Source organism: Mus musculus, chromosome 11 (genome assembly GCF_000001635.26).
Source record: "Mus musculus strain C57BL/6J chromosome 11, GRCm38.p6 C57BL/6J".
Lineage (NCBI taxonomy): Eukaryota > Metazoa > Chordata > Mammalia > Rodentia > Muridae > Mus > Mus musculus.
The window spans coordinates 40,290,997-40,310,142 of record NC_000077.6 but is presented as its reverse complement, the minus strand read 5'-3'; the positions used below and the strand labels follow the sequence as shown (position 1 = coordinate 40,310,142).

General features: G+C 37.6%; 1 long non-coding RNA gene across 1 annotated transcript in view; it reads right to left on the bottom strand.

Moving 5' to 3' along the window:
• Positions 1 to 19,146, bottom strand: part of Gm12132 — a 329,649-nt gene that overhangs the window by 27,700 nt on the left and 282,803 nt on the right. The window contains exon 6 of the long non-coding RNA XR_388581.1: positions 16,000 to 16,079. This is a non-coding gene — a long non-coding RNA (predicted gene 12132). The remainder of the gene's footprint in view (positions 1 to 15,999; positions 16,080 to 19,146) is intronic.

Below are 19,146 nucleotides of genomic sequence, written 5' to 3'. Positions count from 1 at the left end.
AGGTAGTATGTTTGGGCTTTGATAACTGACATGTTAAAAAAAAAGGAGATCTTAAGAAATTTAGGAGACATTGCTATAGTTTAGATGATAATTTAAATTAAAGCAAAATATCCTTAGAAGTCTTGGTTTTGGTTGTTTGATGGCTGGTAAAGGTCTAGTAGAAATATCTGGTTGGTAATATGGAATAATTGGGTCTAAGTTTGCTGCAGTGGGTTTGAAGTGGGTATGATAGACAAGCATAGTTATTGGTTCCCATGACAACTAGATGATGCATGTGGTGGCAGACGCAGCTGAATCCTGTTAGCCACAGGCTTAGTATTCCTCCAGCATCCCTGTTGTGGCCATTTGAGACTCTCAGTGCCACAGCAGTCATGGTCTCTGGGGTCTGCAAAATCCAGGCTCTTGTTTGCCAGGCAGACCTGAAATAACTGTTATTTATTTATAGCCTCTGGCACTGTGGGAAACATTCTGCTACACAACTAGGTTAACAACTTCAAGTTAATGTAAACACTCTGAAAATGAAAGTATCAGTGCTGAACTGCAAATACGGCCAGGCAAAGAAGAGGAGTAGGAAGAGGCGAAGGTACAGGCTGCACACATACAATCCAGAGTGCAAAAGGCATTCTCTTAAGGGACATTTCAAAATGACTAGTTTTTGGATAGGGTTTGCTATTGGTATGTGACACACATCTTTTGCAGATAGTGATGTAGATAAAGGGACAAGGGGAAAGAAAATTCAACAACAGAGTATTCCTATCAAAATCTTGTGTCATTGCTCAAATTTCTGCAAGCCACACGCATATAAAATATTGGTCCCTATAATTGTTTTCATCACTTAACATTGCATGAGGTAATCTTCTCTTATTGTATTCTTACACATACCATGTCACCGGAGGACAATTTGGGGTTCCATGCCGGACATGCATTCAACCTGTCTTTCTCCTCCTTCTCTTTCTCATCTTTCCCTTTCTCCTACTTCTACTCCTTCTCCTACTCCTTCTTCTTTTTTGATTTAATTATTTCATTTATATGAGTACTCTGTAGCTGTCTGCAGACACACCAGAAGATGGCATTGGATCCCATCATAGATGGTTGTGAGCCATAATGTGTTTGCTGGGAATTGAACTCAAGAACCTCTGGAAGAGCAGTGAGTGCTCTTAACCTGTGAGCCATCTCTCTAGCCCCCATTCCTAATTCCTAATCTGGGAATTGCTCATTCTCTTATTTCTTCCAAGTGTCTGCTCAGCTGTTACGTCCTCAAAGAGCTATTCCTGGCCATCTCTTCTACTTACATCTGTTTATGTATGAAACAGTGCTCCAAGAGAATAGAATGAAGTGACAGCCAGTGATGCTGTGAGTCAGGAATTTGAGGTCTTGACTAGGTGAATCGTCTAGTATAGTTTAAATCCTATTGGTAGTTGGGCTCTGTGATAACTACTGTAATATGTAATTGGGACAAGGAATTTATATAATAAAAAGGTATATCTTGACTTATGGTTTGAAAGTTTTAGCTCATGGTCATTAGTCTTGTGACTTGGAGCTCGTGATGGCATGATTTTTATATGGCAGCAGGATATGACAGGAAGGTATTTTCTGTTCAGAGCATCCAAGAAGTGGATAGGGAGAGTAGAAGAGAGAAGTTGGGATTTCACATTGTCTTTACTGAACACTCTCAATGCCCTAAAGCTTCTGCCAGTTCTAGACTCTTAATGGTTTTACTACCTCCTCATAGCACTACCCAGGGGCCAAGCCTTTATACAAGGGCTTTGGGGAATGCTTGAGATCTAAGAGATATCAGATGCATCTCACCAGTTTTGCTTACCTACTTGGCAGATTGTTAGGGATTGCCCAAACGTTGCCCCAAGTATCAATTTTTCTTCGGTATAATGATCACTTACTGATTACAAGCTACTTTATAATTAATGCCTTAAGAAAGCCCAAATTATTATGATGATACAGTTTCTGGGGAGGAAGAATTCATGTTTTAGAGATGTGTCTTCTGACTTAGGGTCTCTCCCTAGGCTACAGCTAAGGCTTGGCCCCTTCTACCCAAAGGATGCAGTGATTTTTAGTCTTGGCTTGGGAATGCCGACTTCCAAGCTCACTAACGTGGCTATTGGTCAGAGTTATTAATTCCATGTCACTGGTACTTCCCATAGGTTTGCCCTTATTGTGGAACCTTGAATTTCTTATAGTGAGGGAATCTGCATGTCAGAGATATCACACAATATAGAGGACAGGATGTTTTCTGAATAGAGAGGTCTCCCTAAACATTGGTGACTCTTTCTTTGTTAGAAGCAAGTCATGAAGTCTGTACCCCAGGAAAGGGCAATGCAGAAGCATGTGGATATCAGAAGTGAGGGACACTAGGATGCATGTGAGGGGCTAGCCACTTCATATGATGTCTATATACACCCAGTCCAACATGTTGCTGTCACATACAGGGCAAGTGTTCAAGGGATCTGGGAAGAAGGTGAGGAGATTCCAAAGTCCCAGAATGTCACTATCATAGAATCCTATGGTCAAGTGACACTATTATGACCAGGCCAGCTTCATTGTACTCACTCTATCAGGATAGAAGAGAATTTCTGCTATTTGTCACTAACCATGGACTCTATATGATATGGTATATCCCTCCATACCTCCCACAAACCAATTATTCTTCTAATGTCAGATCTCTATAGCTCTTGTGTTTTCAAATTGTTTGAAATTGTTCATGCTCTAATAACAAACTGAGAGCAATATAACAACTAGACAGTGAATTTCATGTTTGGCATGTCCTTCCTTAGCGATCTGTCCACACATCTTAGAATAGTGCTGGCCACACAATAAGCTTTTAGTAAACTTAGTACATGGGTGTGAGTGTGTGTGTTTGTGTGAGCATGTCAGGATGTCAGGACTTAACATAATGCATCGCCTGCCTCCTTTGTCAACCCTTTCTCTAGGTTCTAGTTCCATTGGCCATTGTTCTTTCCTCCTCATTTGCCTTTTCGTCCTCCTTCTTCCTTTTTGGTTTTTCAAGATAGAGTTTCTGTATAGGCTGTCCTGGAGCTAACTCTGTAGGTGAGGCTGGTTGTGAACTCAGAGATCACCTGCCTCTGATTGCCAAACACCTCTCCTCATTCTTGTTATTTAAAAACCATGCAGATTATGTTCCTAGCTCACAGGTTTGGGGGTTTTAGATCCGCGGTGCTGCTTATCTTGCAAGAACTAACGAAGTCATAGTTTCAGGATTATGTATGGCTATGTCTCACTATGTAAGATCTCTGACCAGTTTTTGTCTCATCTTTTAGTTTGACTTTCTTCATAGCACCTATAAAAAGGGTGGTTGGCATATCAGCTCCTTTGCATGTTTCATTCCACTGAAATTCTATGAACTTAAGCCTTATTTTATTCACAACTTTGTCCTGTATGGCTTGGAGATTGTTCATTTGGGAACACAAACCCAAGAATATAAGTTTAATCCTCTTAATCAAAAGCACTTAGGAAGTAAGAGCTGTCAGATCCCTGGGGCTCACTGACCAGACAGCATAGCCTATTTTGTAAATCTCTTGTGTCAAAAAAAAAAAAAAAAGGCAGGCAGTGATTAAGGAATGACACTTAATATTGTCCTCTGCTCTTGGTATATTTCTTGCATAAAGTAAGTCTTCTGACAAAGTATAGAAATAATGTTTATTTCTTCATATTTTTCTTTTAAAATTGCCTTAAAACCAAAGCCTTTCTGTTCTTCCTTTTGTTGTTAAGGTCTCCCCACTTTTATTGCTGTAATCTTGGAATCACTGAATGTCATTATATTTCTTTTCTTAATGGTAAAAAAAAAAAAAAAAAGATTCCTTAAGATGGACTTAATGACCTGGAAGTAATTGCAAGAGTATGCAAACAGAGCTGCCAGCTGGTCAACACAGTTGATATTCTCATGCGCAGAGGCTTGTCCCCACCCTTGGTTTTAGGTCCATTATGTGAAGTTATAATTAAAATCTGAGGAAGCTTGGAAAAGCTATGTGGAGATTATGATCCTTTAGAAGACATACACATGATACAGTGGAAGCAGAAAAAAATGAGATAAGATGATACATTTTGAATCTATCAAAATGTTAATAGCTGGGCGTGGGTTCTCTAAAACCCATCCTCTAGTTTCTCCGATTTTATTCTCCATGTACTAAGTCATCGGGGGTAGGAGAAGAAAATGGGCATCATTTCTTTTGTAACACCAGAGTTTTGGAGGAAGGAATGAATTCAGCATCCATTCACTGAGGCAGACATAACGCTGAACCCGACTATGATTAGGAAGTTGAGTACCTCAGCAGCTTATATGGGGACAAAGGTTATAGCTGATGGGTAAATGCCCCTAGGAGCTATTGACTAGTGTTGCCTTCAGAATTCAGGATTGTGATTTGCTAGAAATAGTTTTCTTATCCTTTGCAAGAGGATAGTAAATCACTTTCTGGATCTTTCTCATTTATAAGTTCCAATCTTCTGCCTAAGTGTTTCTCAACACCCATGTGAAAGTGACAAATTGAGCAACTGTTCTCAGATGGCAATGAGATTGTGGTAGAAAAATCACTGGTCTAGGAGTTAGAAGACTTTTTGTACATTCCTTCGTTCTATCTTTTTTGGTGACTTTGGGAAACTCATTTGGGGAATTCTGACCTTTCACGTTAATGTTTCCTAGAAGGTATTGTGTGATCAAGAGAGAAGATGTTAAGTTGGTTAAAGAATTATTTCTAAAGAATATATAATGCTAGATAAATATAGGTGTTACTCCTGTGTTATAATGATTATTCTTTTACCTATGGGTAGTTATGCACAGATCATGTCTTTGGAGAGATACGGGTACTAGTGTTGTTGTTGGAGGGAGAAATAAATAATATACTAAATAAAAAGATTTAAACCTTTCTATAGTGGAATTTACTATGCATGTAACTAACTATTCTGTATTGTTTAGTATTTTATGAACTGTGTATACTGTTTTGTTTTAGAAATGTGATTTTCTAGTGGATGTTCATAGTAGAAAGGACACACAATAAAAAATGATTTTGAGGTGGGGCTTTAGAGATGGCTCAGCTGTTAAGAGAACTTTATAGTCTTTTTAGAGAACCTGAATTCAGTTCCCAGCTCCCGACTGTCTGTAATACCACCGTCAGAGTGTGCTCTTTTCTGGACTTAACGGACATTTTATCACATGTGCACATGTCTTTTCTTCACAGAAATACCTAACCTAATTTACTTATTTTTGATATTATGTTTTAATCACAATATTTTCTCCTTCCCTTTCAAACTTTCTCATGTACTGCTTTCCATTCTTATTCAATCTCATGTCCTCTTTTTTCAATTCTTATAGACATACATGTATTTCTATCTATCTATCTATCTATCCATCCATCTATCTATCTTACTAAATATAATCTGTTGAGTCCATACAATTTTGTTTGTATGTTTTCAAGGTTGACTGGCACTGAACAACCTATTAGTGTGCTCTTACACGGAGAGGACCATCTCTTCTGCTTGCAGCTTTACTCAGTAATTTTAGGCCATCATGGAATCTATCATAGTTTCTGAATGATTTTAGTTCCTCTATCAATTTTTTCATAAAACATTTCCATAATCATTATAAGATAAAGTAATAATAATTGCTACGTGTTTAGATATACTCTCTTTTTTTCTACATAATACACGAGAGGTTAAAGCAACAAACAAGTCCAGTCTTTGTCTAATGCCACAGAGCTAAAAATACAGAGGAATTTCAATGCAAGTGGTTCCCTTAATATGACCTGTAGATACTGTATGCAGGTCTTCAAGATAACCTCATGGAGTTAATTACTAAATGAGTGAACCACTTTTACTTTGAAATGACTTTATTTTAATAGCACACTATATCTCTGAATCACAAAATCACTATACTTAGGATGCTAGATACTTAAGAGCTACAACTTAATATATGTCATTCAATTTTATTTTAACCACATCTAATAAAATTCTTCCTTCATGTACCTAAACAGGTATAGTGAATGACTTTGCTTTATCATAATATTGAAAGCGAAAAGCCAACTGCTCTAAGACTGATTAAAACCTTATTCATTCATGCTAATAACACTTTAAGTGGAGCATGTACCATCCTCTCTACTCCTCACTAATTGACATGGGATACTGATGTTGACATCATATACATATTTTTAAAATTTCCAGTCAACATCCTAGCCTTCATTATGGAGTTTAGTGCTTCATTTTGAGAAAGTCACCCTGTGAAGCTATTTGGTTGCGTTACACACCTTGTGTGTACTTCAGAGGGTGGGGTACAGATCCTGAGCAAAGACTGGCACAAAGGTCATGGGTGAGAAAGTCCATGCTCATGAACTAATTAATTAAAGAGCAAATTCCTTATATAAATAACACAGATGCTGTCTGACTGTAGAAACACACACAGTATGTCCTACAAGGGCTTGTTTGTCCCATCGTGCCTCATAGACACTGCTTGGATACTCTGACAGTGTAAGATCTTGCCAGAAATAAGAGTAGCAGCAATGTTAAAAAGTGATGTTTATGTCACCATCAGCAAGTCAAAGAGACAATGCTCATGTTACCTTTTTAAAGAAATATTTAAGCATGGAGTGCTCTAGCTATGACACCAAATTTAATGACATGAAATAAATACATTTGTGAGGAAATAAAAAGAAGATTTACATACTCCTCTCAGTTTCTGGACTACTTAAAATCCATTCCCCTGGTGTTTATTCTCTCTCTTTTAACAGCTTGGACATTTAATAGGGTCCTTGCTGTACCAGTGCACTGGGAGTTTCTGATACTGAGGTCACACGGAAGCTATGACAATGATTTAATTTCTTCATATCTAAATATTATTATTCAAATTCTAAGATGAGGAAGTAGAGACTCGATGGGATTAGAGGATGTCTATAAGTCCCTATACATAATAACAATACTTTTGAAAACAGCCTGGGCTCTTCACAGTAACGATGATTCCATGAGGCCCTAAAAGAAATAATGCCTGGTTGTATGTGGAATAGTTAAGTAGCTAGATACAGCTCATATGAATAGGATAACATAAGTTGTGTAAATTGTAGTCACTTCATTATTTTGATTTTTGGTACAGATGGTAAAAATCATTGTAGCCACCTCATTTTTTTTTCTAAAAACTTTCTATTTTTATCAAAAAGTATCTGCTTTGGAGACTGTATGTGCTCATGAAGAGAATTGACAGAAACTTCATTATTTATTTGGATGATTATATGCAGCAGTTGTCTGCACCAAGTATGGTTAAAGGCAGGGAAAAAGTAGAAGCGGGTAATGAAAGTGAAAGCATTTGAAGAAATTCTTTGAAAAGTGTCTAAAAAAAAAAAGCTTTCTTGCTTTCCCCTCAATCTGTACACTGCTGGTTCTTCAAAGGCTCCTTTGAACATAAATCTCCTCAAAAGGCTCTTTGGCCATTTCAAACCTAGAGAGCGTGTGACTTTTCCTTGCATGATTGGCAGTGAGGTTACACTGTGTAATAAAATTATCTTTACTAAGTCCTCAACATATATTTGATTCAGCAATTGAGGGTGTTGGGTAACTTTTTCTTGGGAGAAGGGAACAAAGATCTTTCCACTCCAATCAAGACACTGAGGAGATACCCGAGAAATGATTCTGTCCATGTCGAGATTGGTGAGCCAGTGAAAATGCTGGGGTTGCTTACAGTAGCAGAGACAAGCGATTACTCCCAGGAATATGGGTGACATACGGAGCTGCATGATACCCTAGCATGTGTGATGACTCATGAAACTATGTGGATGGAGTCCCCTGACCAACGGACAACTGTATCCAGTAGACAGTTTCCTTGAGGGATGTTTTACTAGTTACATAATCTTGGGAAAGTTCCTTCTGAGTCTTGTAAACTTCTGAGCTTTCTGAGTCTTTTAAGTGCTCTTTAATTTTAAGTTTCCTCTTTCTTGTAGGAAGATATGTTTATTTCACAATAATTCTTCAAAGGGACACCTAATATTAAGAAAGGTCATGTGACTGGTCATGGTGTAAAGCAAATGTGATTTAATAATAGATTTTTTTACTCTGTATTTTATAATATGAATACTATATTCACAAGAGCTACCCTAATTACTCACAATTTGGACTTAAAAATATTTAGACTTATATTTGAATTCAAAAGAAGTTTTGACCACAAGATAAAATAAAAATGACAATGGCATTGACTTTTTTCACAGAGTTCGGTTCACTTTCCACTCCGTAAGTTGGATGGCACACAACTATCTGTAACTTTAATTCCAGTAGGATCTGATACCAGCTTTTAGTCTTGGTGGGCAGGCTGCTCACATGTGGGAGATTAATACATATACAGAAATAAAAAGTAATCTTAAAAAATTAAATCATTCTTTCTTATAGAAAGTTTACCCCAAATCTCTCTCTCTCTCTCTCTCTCTCTCTCTCTCTCTCTCTGTGTGTGTGTGTGTGTGTGTGTATACACATAAATAAATAATTTGTAAATGAAAACAGGTTATAAACTTCATAAATAAGGGAAAAGGGTATTATTGCAACTTTTAGTACACAAAAGGCCTATAGGAAGTATTTTTTAGCTTATTTCCTTACAAACACAGTGCGGGGTCAGTAGTGAAATGATCATTTTCCATTAACATCATAGAAAATAAGTTTGGATTACAGAGCAAGTTTGAATTGTAAAGCAGAGTTCATCACATCACTGCAAGCAGGCAAAGATTTCTCAAAGAAATCCCCTTAATTAAAAAAAAAATCAATTGTACTCAAATTCCTGCAATAACCATTTTTCCCCCAGTGAACAAATATGGAGGCATGTTCAGCACTACTTCTTCTCAGGAAAGTATAAGTCTAACAATGTTCCCAAAAATTGCATACTTATAGAGGTTACTGAAGCAACCTGGTCATTAAAAAGACACCAAGAAAGAATATGTGAATAGGCACACCATAACCCACTACCCAAGCGTCATTCATCAGATCTAATCTTAAATAATGTTTACCAAGTGTCTTCGTTAAGGTTTCCATTGCTGGATGAAACAATGATGACCAAAGCAACTTGGGAAGGATAGGGTTTATTTCACCTTACACTTTCAAGTAACAGCAGTCCATCACTGAGAGAAGTCAGGACAGGAACTCAAGCAACGCAGGAACTGATGCAGAGGCCATGGAGTGGGGCTGCTTGCTGGCTTGTTCCAAATGCCTTGCTCAGCCTGCTTGCTTGTGAAATCCATGGCCACCAGCCAGGAGAGGTCCTATCCACAAAGGTCCTCCCCATTTGTCACTAATTAAGAAAATGCCCTTTGTATAATCCGATCTTAAGAAGGCATTTTCTTAATTGCAGTTTCCTCTTTTAAGATGACTTTATCTTTTGTCAAGTTGAAATAAAACTAGCCAATACACATACACACACACACACACACACACACACACACACACACATATATATATATATACACACACACACACACACAAACATATATATGGTCACTAATGAATCTTTTGTCATTATCCCAAACTAGGAACATCTCAAATGCTGATTAGCTATAAAATAAACAGAGTATGAGTCTTTTTTATCAAATGTACTTATGAAAGATCCTGACAGAATGTAAAAGGACACAGAAGTCCTGAAATTGGCAAGATAGATGTCAGTGTTTGCAGAACTAGCTTCACTGATTTAGAAAAATAGAGGTGCACAATGCTCTGGCCACTCCTTGAACCTGTGTGTCTGCCAATGTTTTGACCATTCCTTGACCCATGTGTGTGCCCACTGATGAAGCCCATTGCCAGGTGTTTGTGATATTGGTTGCTGAGAAAGAGTCAGAAAATTTCCCCAGCAACCACAGCCCGGCCAATCCTGAGTTGCTACACTTGCACCAGACTCTTTCCTTGTACCCCTCCCATACCCATTTCTTGAGAATAGACATTGTTTGCATCTGGAAATCCCCTACTCCCTCCCTTCTCCTTTCTCCCCTGAGGGCCTATAAAAACTGGGACCTCTTTCCTCTCGAGGTCGACTCCTCTACCCCTGCGTGGGATATGAGTCGTCCCCCAGAGCTCTGGCTTTCCCCGAATAAAGCCTCATGTGGTTTGCGAGAAGCTCGGTCTATCGTGAGTTCTTGGGTGTCCGCTATTGTCCTGAGGCCTGAGTGAGGGGCTCCTCTCCGAGTCTTTCACTTACATACAATGATAATAAGAAATGTAGCCCCACATGTAGCAGGATAGATGGTTCACAAATGTGTGAGAATGAGGAGTAAATGTAAGTCTGCTTATGCAATTTTTGACATGATGCAAACTAACCAATGGTGCTAGGAGTAGAGTGTGGTCACCTCAGGAGGAATTTATCTGGGAAGGGACACATAAGGGAACAGAGGCCAAGGAACTAGTCATAATTGTACTTTTCAATCTGCAAGGTGGTTCTGTGACTCCTTTTTTCAATGTCACTAAAGTTAAACGTTAATGATTTGTGTACTTTTCTGTACCCATTAAGTGTGTGTGTGTGTGTGTATGTGTGTATGCATGTCAACCAAGTTTGAAACCTATAAGTATTTTAAAAAGCTCTTGGAGGAAACTAAAGGAAAAAAAATCTTAGGAATCAAGCTGCCTAAATTGTTTAAGATACGATAGCATCTCTGTTTAACAGGTGCTTTGGTTCTGTGGCCTGTCCATTTTATTATCATGTGGCCTTTCTCAACCCAGCACGGTGGCCTGTACTCAGGTGACTTAATCTTCTCAAGCAGTCTCTTTAAACACAGACTTCCCTTTCAAATTTTATGACAACTTCATTGAACATGAGATGGATTAATTGATGCTTTAGAATTCCTATAAAATGCTAAGTCCCAGCAAACGAAATCTACATCTTAACCAATCAATTTCCACGAGAGAATGTATAAACACGAGAAGAAACAGTCTGGCAAATTCATCTGGTGTTCTGTGTAAATACAATTTTAAAATACCTCCATTTTTTTTCCATGCTATGCCATCTGCTGAATGGCCTTTGGAATGGAATTTTAATCTCTAATTGCCAATGCAGGGATTAAAAAGGTTACATTCGAAATGTGCTGGGAGACCAAGTAATAATTCAGAAACTTAGAAAAAAATGTGCAGGTTTTGCTGGCGTAGGTATTTTCTGGAAAAGATAACCTGGCACCAGGTCTCACAGTCAGGTGTGAAAGAGTGAAATAGGCCACTCTGATTGGGGCTGCACTGTCTAGACCTTGTGCAAACTCCAGCTGTTTTTGAACTGTTGAATCAGGGCAAAAAATGAGAAACTTTACTCTCTCTCTTCTTTAGAAATCAGAGCATGATTTCAATAATTAAGAAAAATTCAAAAGAATATGCCATACTTTTTGTTTGGTGTGTGCCTAACAGAGATTAAGTTAAATAAATACAGAGGAAACATTTCTAATTGGAATGGTAAATGTTACACAACGGTATCAGGAAAAATATGTGGACAAATAAAACTTTGATATTTATATTTATCAATTAGGTTGGAATTTTAAAATATCTTACTGGCATTGTAGTCTTATGATATTTGGTACAGATAACGATGTGAATTATGTTCTTTTTAAAATTTCTTTCTTATTATTCCTTCATTGGGCCTCTTACTCCTAGAACACAATATACTAAAATAAATAAAAACTAAAATTTACTTGATGTGTTCATTTATCTGGCCAATATTCCTATTCTCATTGGGGCTGTTCAAGAAAGACAAGTAGTACATTTTATAGCTAAAACGAAAAGTAATACAATGAGACATTCTGGTGAATTCTCCTGGTGTCTGACAAGTGAATCACAATACTTTCTAACAAGGCTTAACGGAGAAAGAAAGAGAGAAAGAGAAGGGAGAAAAGGAGAAAGGGAGAAAGGGAGAAAGAGAGAAAGGGAGAAAGGGAGAAAGAGAGAAAGAGAGAAAGAGAGAAAGTGAGAGAGAGAGAGAGAGAGAGAGAGAATGAGAGAGAGAGAGAGAAAGAGAGAGGAAGAGAAGAAGAGAGGAAGAGAGGAAGAGAGAAAGAGAGAAAGAAGTCCCTCACCAAAAAACAAAACAAAACAAAAATTCCATGCCTCAAAATCCAAACAAACACAAAACTTTTAATGGTAGAAAGTACCACCAAAATAAACAAATAAATAGCTCCATCTTATTAGGAGGTAATCAAATAAATTCACCCAGTTTATTGGCAATGTGTTTTCTACTCATCTTGATTGAATCAGTCTTGTTAAAGCACTGGCTTAACTATCCCAGGCATCGTCTTGACATCAGAATGGAGCACAATGTCAAAGCCAGCTGTCACTGTAGAGAGATAAGACATGAAATAGAACAAAAAAAGAATAGAAAAATTCTTAGTGCCTTGGGAGAACTTGACTGGGTTATGTCATCCTACAATGTTGAAATGAAAATATTCTGGAAAAGCCATGTACTCTTCTTCTTTATCAGCCTTTGGCAAGGCAACAGAGCCAAGGTGCTGAAGATGGAAAGACTTCTAAGGAATGGGATGTGATTATGGGGTGCAGGCAGATGTTCTCGAATGTGATTCTCCAGGAGAAAATGAAATATGAGAGGTGCAGTCTAAAGCAAAGGCGTATTGGAGCGTCTTATTAGAAGGTCACAATTCAAAAGAGGCTTTGGTATCTTTGCCATCATTAGTGGGCGACTGAATTGTGTAAGGAAGATTGTGTTATTGAGAAAAATGGAGAAGATGAAGAAGCAGAGAGGAGAGCCAATGTGACCTGCCAGTTAAGGAGTCACTTCTGCACTTTTAATGAGAAGGGGGATCTGTATCTTCCATGTCTATTTTATATGTTGTATAAATCAAAAAAGTACCTCTCTATCTCTCTCGCTCTCTCCACCCCCCCATTGATTTCTGAATTTTTAATCATGATCTGAATGTCTATAATTCTCATTTAAAATACAGGGCAAAATTTCTTCCTAGAACATTTCACCAAAGAAAAACCAAACATAAGCAAAACCTCCCAAGAAACTATAGTGTTTCCTTTACTGTCTGAGCACAGAATTTTGTTTTATTGTACTCTCTCTTGGAAAAAGCATCTTCCATTGTTAGAATGACTGGCCATTGCTTCCCAGCTGTCACTAGGCACTAGAAATGTGTCTGAGCCTCATATGACATTACTGACATCTTTGTTGGCACACACACACACACACACACACACACACACACACAGACGGGCTGCAGTTGTGTTTCTTAATCTTTAGTTATGCAAATGTTTGCCTTTGCTTGTTTCCCTCCAGCAAAGTTCACAACAGTCAGCAGGACTCTTCTGCAGAGCTTCAACAGCACTCTGACAGGTAAGGATGAGAACTCTTTTATGAATAGCACCTGGAGAAGAAACCTGGAGCATATATCTGAAACATATCTTAAGATTGCTTTTGTTGTTGTTGTTGTTTTGTTTTGTTTCTTTCTGTGAATTTGGTAGGAGCTGGAGTGAGGAGAAGCTGTTTGGAGAATACCCACAGAAGGAAACAATTTCTTTGCTGCGTATGGAAAACGATATTTTACAGTCTTCCAATCCTTATAATTGGCAAAATCTTCCATGACTGCCTTTCAGTGTTAGCCTAGGCACTGGTGATAGAAAGTTGCATCCACGCTGTGCTTACTCTGAATCACTCTTGAATTTGATGGCTGCTTTATTTCTTGTCCTTGTTCCAGAACTATGTGAAGATACCAACAGAACAGGTGACCGCGCAACTGAAAGGGGAGGCAGAACAATTGAAAACAGAGAACAGCTTGGCAGTGATGGTTTTGGTTTCTGTATTAATATCCCATGCAATAGCCACATAGGCAGCTAGGGATGACCTGTGGAACTCTAGTGGTGTTAGCAACCGAGAAGAGGGATTTCATAGGCGTTGTGAGCTTCAGTGCTGAAAACAGGGACAGTCTTAAATACATCTTCTTCGCTATTTTCCAGAGAAAGATCTATTTTGACCTGTGTACATCTTTAAATGGCTCAGTGTAGAAGGGAACACATTATTAGAAGCTGAGGGGAAGTCACATCCTATGGTCCAATGGTGAGCAGAACCAAGGCTATATTTAGACTCTAAATTTATTTTCAATAATGAGAATAAGACCCAGTCTCACAATCAGCAAAGTGAGCAGTCCTGGTAGGAAAATATTGCAGTCTGAAGGAAAACAGAAAAGATCCTTCTAAGGACTGCACTCTTTAACTGGGGCTAAACACTTCTTCATTGTGACCATTTATGAATGTAGTTTCCTCAGCCCTGAGTTAGTGAATTAGATTCTTTGTGTAGTTAAATCCGATTAACTTTCCTTTTTTTGGGACACTCTTCACTAGAGTTGAAACACAGTCATTTTATCCTTGCTTTTTCTTTATTTATATAATTCACACAATCTAATCTATACTTCTCATCCCTTGTCCCCTTAGGACGCTTTGAGCCATACTGGATTCTGTAGGGTGGCAAGCTTGCTAATATTAAAATATGCAAAATACTGAAGTCCGACTTTGGAAGATCTATTCTTCACTTCTGTTTCTCTCCCATCACATCTAACCACTGCTGGGGGTCCTTTTCTTTCTTTCTTGTTATTTAAGATATTTGTTCTAGAGAAGAATGTTTCCTGCCCCTACAACTACCCTATGTATACCAGGGAGTCATTCCACCTCAGTTTTTCTGTAAACAGCTCTCTTCTTGTTGTTTTTCTAATTTTTAACTCTAATTTGAAGTTTCACTTTGCCGATTGTTCTCAAAACCATCTATTTTGGTCTACACTGTCACAGAGGCATTCAAAGTTATCTGATGATACTCAGCTGTAGACAGCATATAATTCATACCTGGATCAAGATTGAAGAAAGTGAGAATAAAATTGGCATGATAATTAACTTTTTCACAGTGACTGTAAATTAGTGTTAGTTGTTGGTAGGGAAGCAACAACACACACCTCCTAAAAACAGTTCAAATGTTTTAGGCCACGAAAGCAGACATGCAAGAAAACACACTTAAATTGAACGTGGATGGTGTTTTAAGTGCTTGTTGATATGAAAATAGAGCATTTGGCAACACACCTATATTTTAATGTTCTCAAAATATCAAGTCAATTGAACTAATTTTGTTCTGGATATGGTAAAGACTTTACTGATTTTCTTCTGCATGCTCACCTTTCAGGAGTTTGTAGAAATCCTCTTACCTTCAGGAATCAGTATTTATAATCTGAATACTGATGGCAAATAAATTTATCATATTGTGTTCAACAGATCAGCCATACATTCTTGGATATTGTAAAAATTACAAAATCTCAGTGCCTATACCCAGTCTATGCAATCACAGACTTATACGTGTGATTTCTCTGCCACCTGGTGAAATGAGCTAATTCAAGCCAGATTTATTAGGCAGAGGCAGAGGGTTGGGGGCAAAGTATGCCAGGCAGGCATTTTGAGGGATGCTTTGATATATAAAATATGTGCCTTAGCCCTTTGTCCCTGGTCTGAAACCAAACAATATGGAGTTAAATTTTAAATGATTCTGGATTAAGCATTTTGTGTCATGTTAATGTAAAGATGTCTGAAACTGATCATGGATTTTTTTTTCTCTCCAGAACTACAACATGGAAGACACACAGAACAGATGAGGAAGAAGATACTCATACATTATAGTAAACATACAATAATGTCCCTCTTGTCTTGAGTGATGTGAATGTTTTCTGAAATTCATGAATATAGCAGGCACAGTGGGTCCATCTAAAACAAAACACACTTGCTAACTTAACTTTGAACGACAGATTTGAGAAAGTCTTAACTTTTATCAAAAGCCTTGCAACTTTCAATTACTTTCCCATTGGAACTTTCTGGGGTTCAAATTAGCTTTGGGAACAAGAGAAGATAAATTGTTGTTTTAAAATATGCCAGTGAAATCTTCTTTCAGCCAGTGATAAGGTCTGATGCCATCAGCATGCACTGAGCAAACCCAGATAAATGATTCTCAGCTTCTCAAAAAAAGGTGAGGAGAGAGGGAATACTGGCTAGTGGGAGACTGACCTTGAATTCTATCTCTTATTTTCAAAGGGATTTCTGTTTTCCATTTCACTCGACGACTGTGTGCTGCACCCCAGTGAACCCTTTAAAAAGAATATCAATAATGATGCTTTGCATCACATCCCTAAGCCACGCCGAAGCTACCTTCTTGCTATCTCTCACCTTCCAAGTCTTCTAACTATCCCCTGTATCAGCAACAAAACTAAAGAGGCTGATACAAATCAACGAGGTAATTAAATGGTTTATAAGTCTCTTTTCCCTCTCCTCCTTATAAGATATTTTAGACATAGTGAAAATAGTCTCTTGAATGCTGCAGTAAAGCAAGATACTGCCTTTCCAGTCCTCTGCTCCAAATCCTTAACTGTTACCCAAAAATACAGGAGTGTTTAGATTCTTCTTCTTCTTCTTCTTCTTTTTTTTTTTTTTGACAGCATACATTAAAAAAAGACTTTAAAATAAAACATTCTTGAAATAGAAAGATGAATGTTTAAAACCCTCCTCACCAGTAGACCTACCTTGTAATACTCTTGTTTATTGTACTAGTTGACAATAATATATTGTTTAAAAATGATAGTGCTGACCTTACAAATGAAAACAGAAGTATACATATTTTTGTACAGAGATTTAGATGAATTATCTTCCCTAAGTTTAGCTTATGAGCAATTGACGTAAGCCAACCTGTGGTGTTAGAGTGATTAACTATTTTGTGCATCATCACTTCAAGTCTCAGATTGGCCCTAAAGTTGACCAATATTTTCAGTCAGCAACTAGTAGCTGTCAAGCCTCAAATTCAAGTCTGTTATGTTCTTCCCAAACCACCGTATCAGTACCAGAGTTTTATTTAGAAAAGGTATTGTGTTCTCTGAACCTACAACTATCTTGGATGTTCCCTCTCTTTTTAGCCTTCTATTTTAAGGTGAATTTTTCAGACTCATGAAATCTTGCAGGAACTTATAGTGTGTATGTGTGTGTGTATGTGTGTGTGTGTGTGTGTGTGTTAGGGACTGAACCTAGGGCCTTTCACACTTTTCACATACTAGGCAAATATTATATTACAGAACAATATCTCTAGCCTCACAATATTTTCTTAAACATTAAATTGTACTAGAGGTAACACTTGCAGTTACATATACATATTTGTAAAATATATAGTTCATTGGCTTATAAGAGACATTTCTTAGTTTGTTTGGGCTGCAGTGGAAAAAAAGCTATATTAAAATGTAGCTAGTACACAAAAAGAAATTTATTTCTCTATGTTCTGGAGAGTAGGTAATCCAAGAGTTGGTACAAACTGATTCCACATATATGGTGATCTTCCTCCTATTACATACATTGAATCCTGCCATCAAGGAAGGGCAAAGATTTCTCTTTGACGTCTTCTAAGAGAACAAATGTTAGTTATTAGAGCTGCACTCACATTGCTTAATCACTTCACAGAGGCCCCACCTATTACCATAGATGTCAAGATATGAATTTGGGATGACATAAACATTCAGGCCATAACGGGATACAATGGGATTTTTACTGCTGCTTCTGATGGATTGAAAAGAGAAACAATACTTAAAGGCTGCTCCTCGGCATACCTCCGTTTTTCTTTCTTCAAATGGCCCCAGGGCCTGAGAACTGAAGTACTTTTACGGAGCTCCATATATTTTGTTAATTCAAAACTGCACTTCTGTGAGAGTCAGGTCTCCTGAGCCTTTGAGATTCAGCCTGCCAGCATTTCAATCTGAGTGGAAAGTGAACGATGAATATTTATTTAACACTAATGACCCCTACTCAGGACTTTGTCAGATGTGATTTCTTCTGGTTCTTTCTTTCCACTGTCATTTCTACAACTTTTAACTACACAAATGACACTGAAGATTCGGACCTTTTAAATATTGAATTATTGTTTCTTAACACTACCATGGAAATTACTGTGATGTGTTTTTAATCTCCATACCACCTTCTGTATATTTTTTCCCTTTCTTGTAGGAGACAGGGATGGCCAAGTTTAATTTTCATTTCACTTGTTCTGTAATTGACCAAATATTGACATACAGTTAATTAATATTTATTACCTTGCCTTTAAAACGATATTGGTGAAAATGAAATGTATGTCAATCAAATTTTATAAATTATCATTAAGCATTATAAGTACCTTAAGGTGCTGGGTGTAGTAGTGCATAGCTCTAATTAATCCCAGTATGAGGGAGGCAGAGGCAGGCAGATTTTTTCATTTGAGGCTTGTCTGCCTATAGAATGAGTTCCAGGACAACTGGAGCCACACAGAGAGACTCTGCTAAAAAAAAAAAAAAAAAAAAAAAAAAAAAAAAAAAAAAAAAACCAAGTAAGTAAATATCTTAGACTATATACTAGGGAAAAATGAAAAAAAAAACCAACAAAGTATATGTACATTTTTCCAAGGGTGGAGGGATTTTAGAACAATTGTGCACGTACACACACACACACACACACACAAAGTTGTCACTTTATTTGATTTTTGGCTAATCCTCAGAACAAAATGTCAAAGTCCACTCAATATCAGTTAAATTAATTACAATATTATAAGCAGTACATTGTGAATATAAATAGAAAATAATATAATATCCTAAGTGAAACCAAACTTCTGATATAGGCATGATGACAATACAATTTGGAGGAAAATAAAGAGAAAAAAATAACCACAAATCTACTAAACTCACCATTGAGTTGCCCATGCAAGATCAGACGCCATGGGTAACATGAAGTTGTAATTTTCTTCCAGAGAAGACATCATGTTTCTTTAGCTTCCTGGTATCTAGTCGTCTATATTCTGCTACCTGTATCTTTATCCTCCTCTGAGGCCTGCCATAACTGGCATGCATCTCGTATTCCTTGGGGAACAGTGGTTGGATGTGGGTGAGGACTTTGCCTCTTCAGAACCTGTGATGAACCAAGATCAATCTAGAGACCTTGGGAAGTTTCTAGATGTCCTGTGGAATTATGGATTAGAGAAGCTGGGAACTTAATGTGGTTTTGTGACTACAGAAGAGTTCCACAAATCTAAGATGGCATGTGGTGAGAACAGATCCAGTTTGCAAGAGTGTCACATCAAAAATTATCTAAAGAACTTCTGTGACTGCAATCTTCTATTCATATGTGCTAATAGGTTTTCTTTGGGCACCA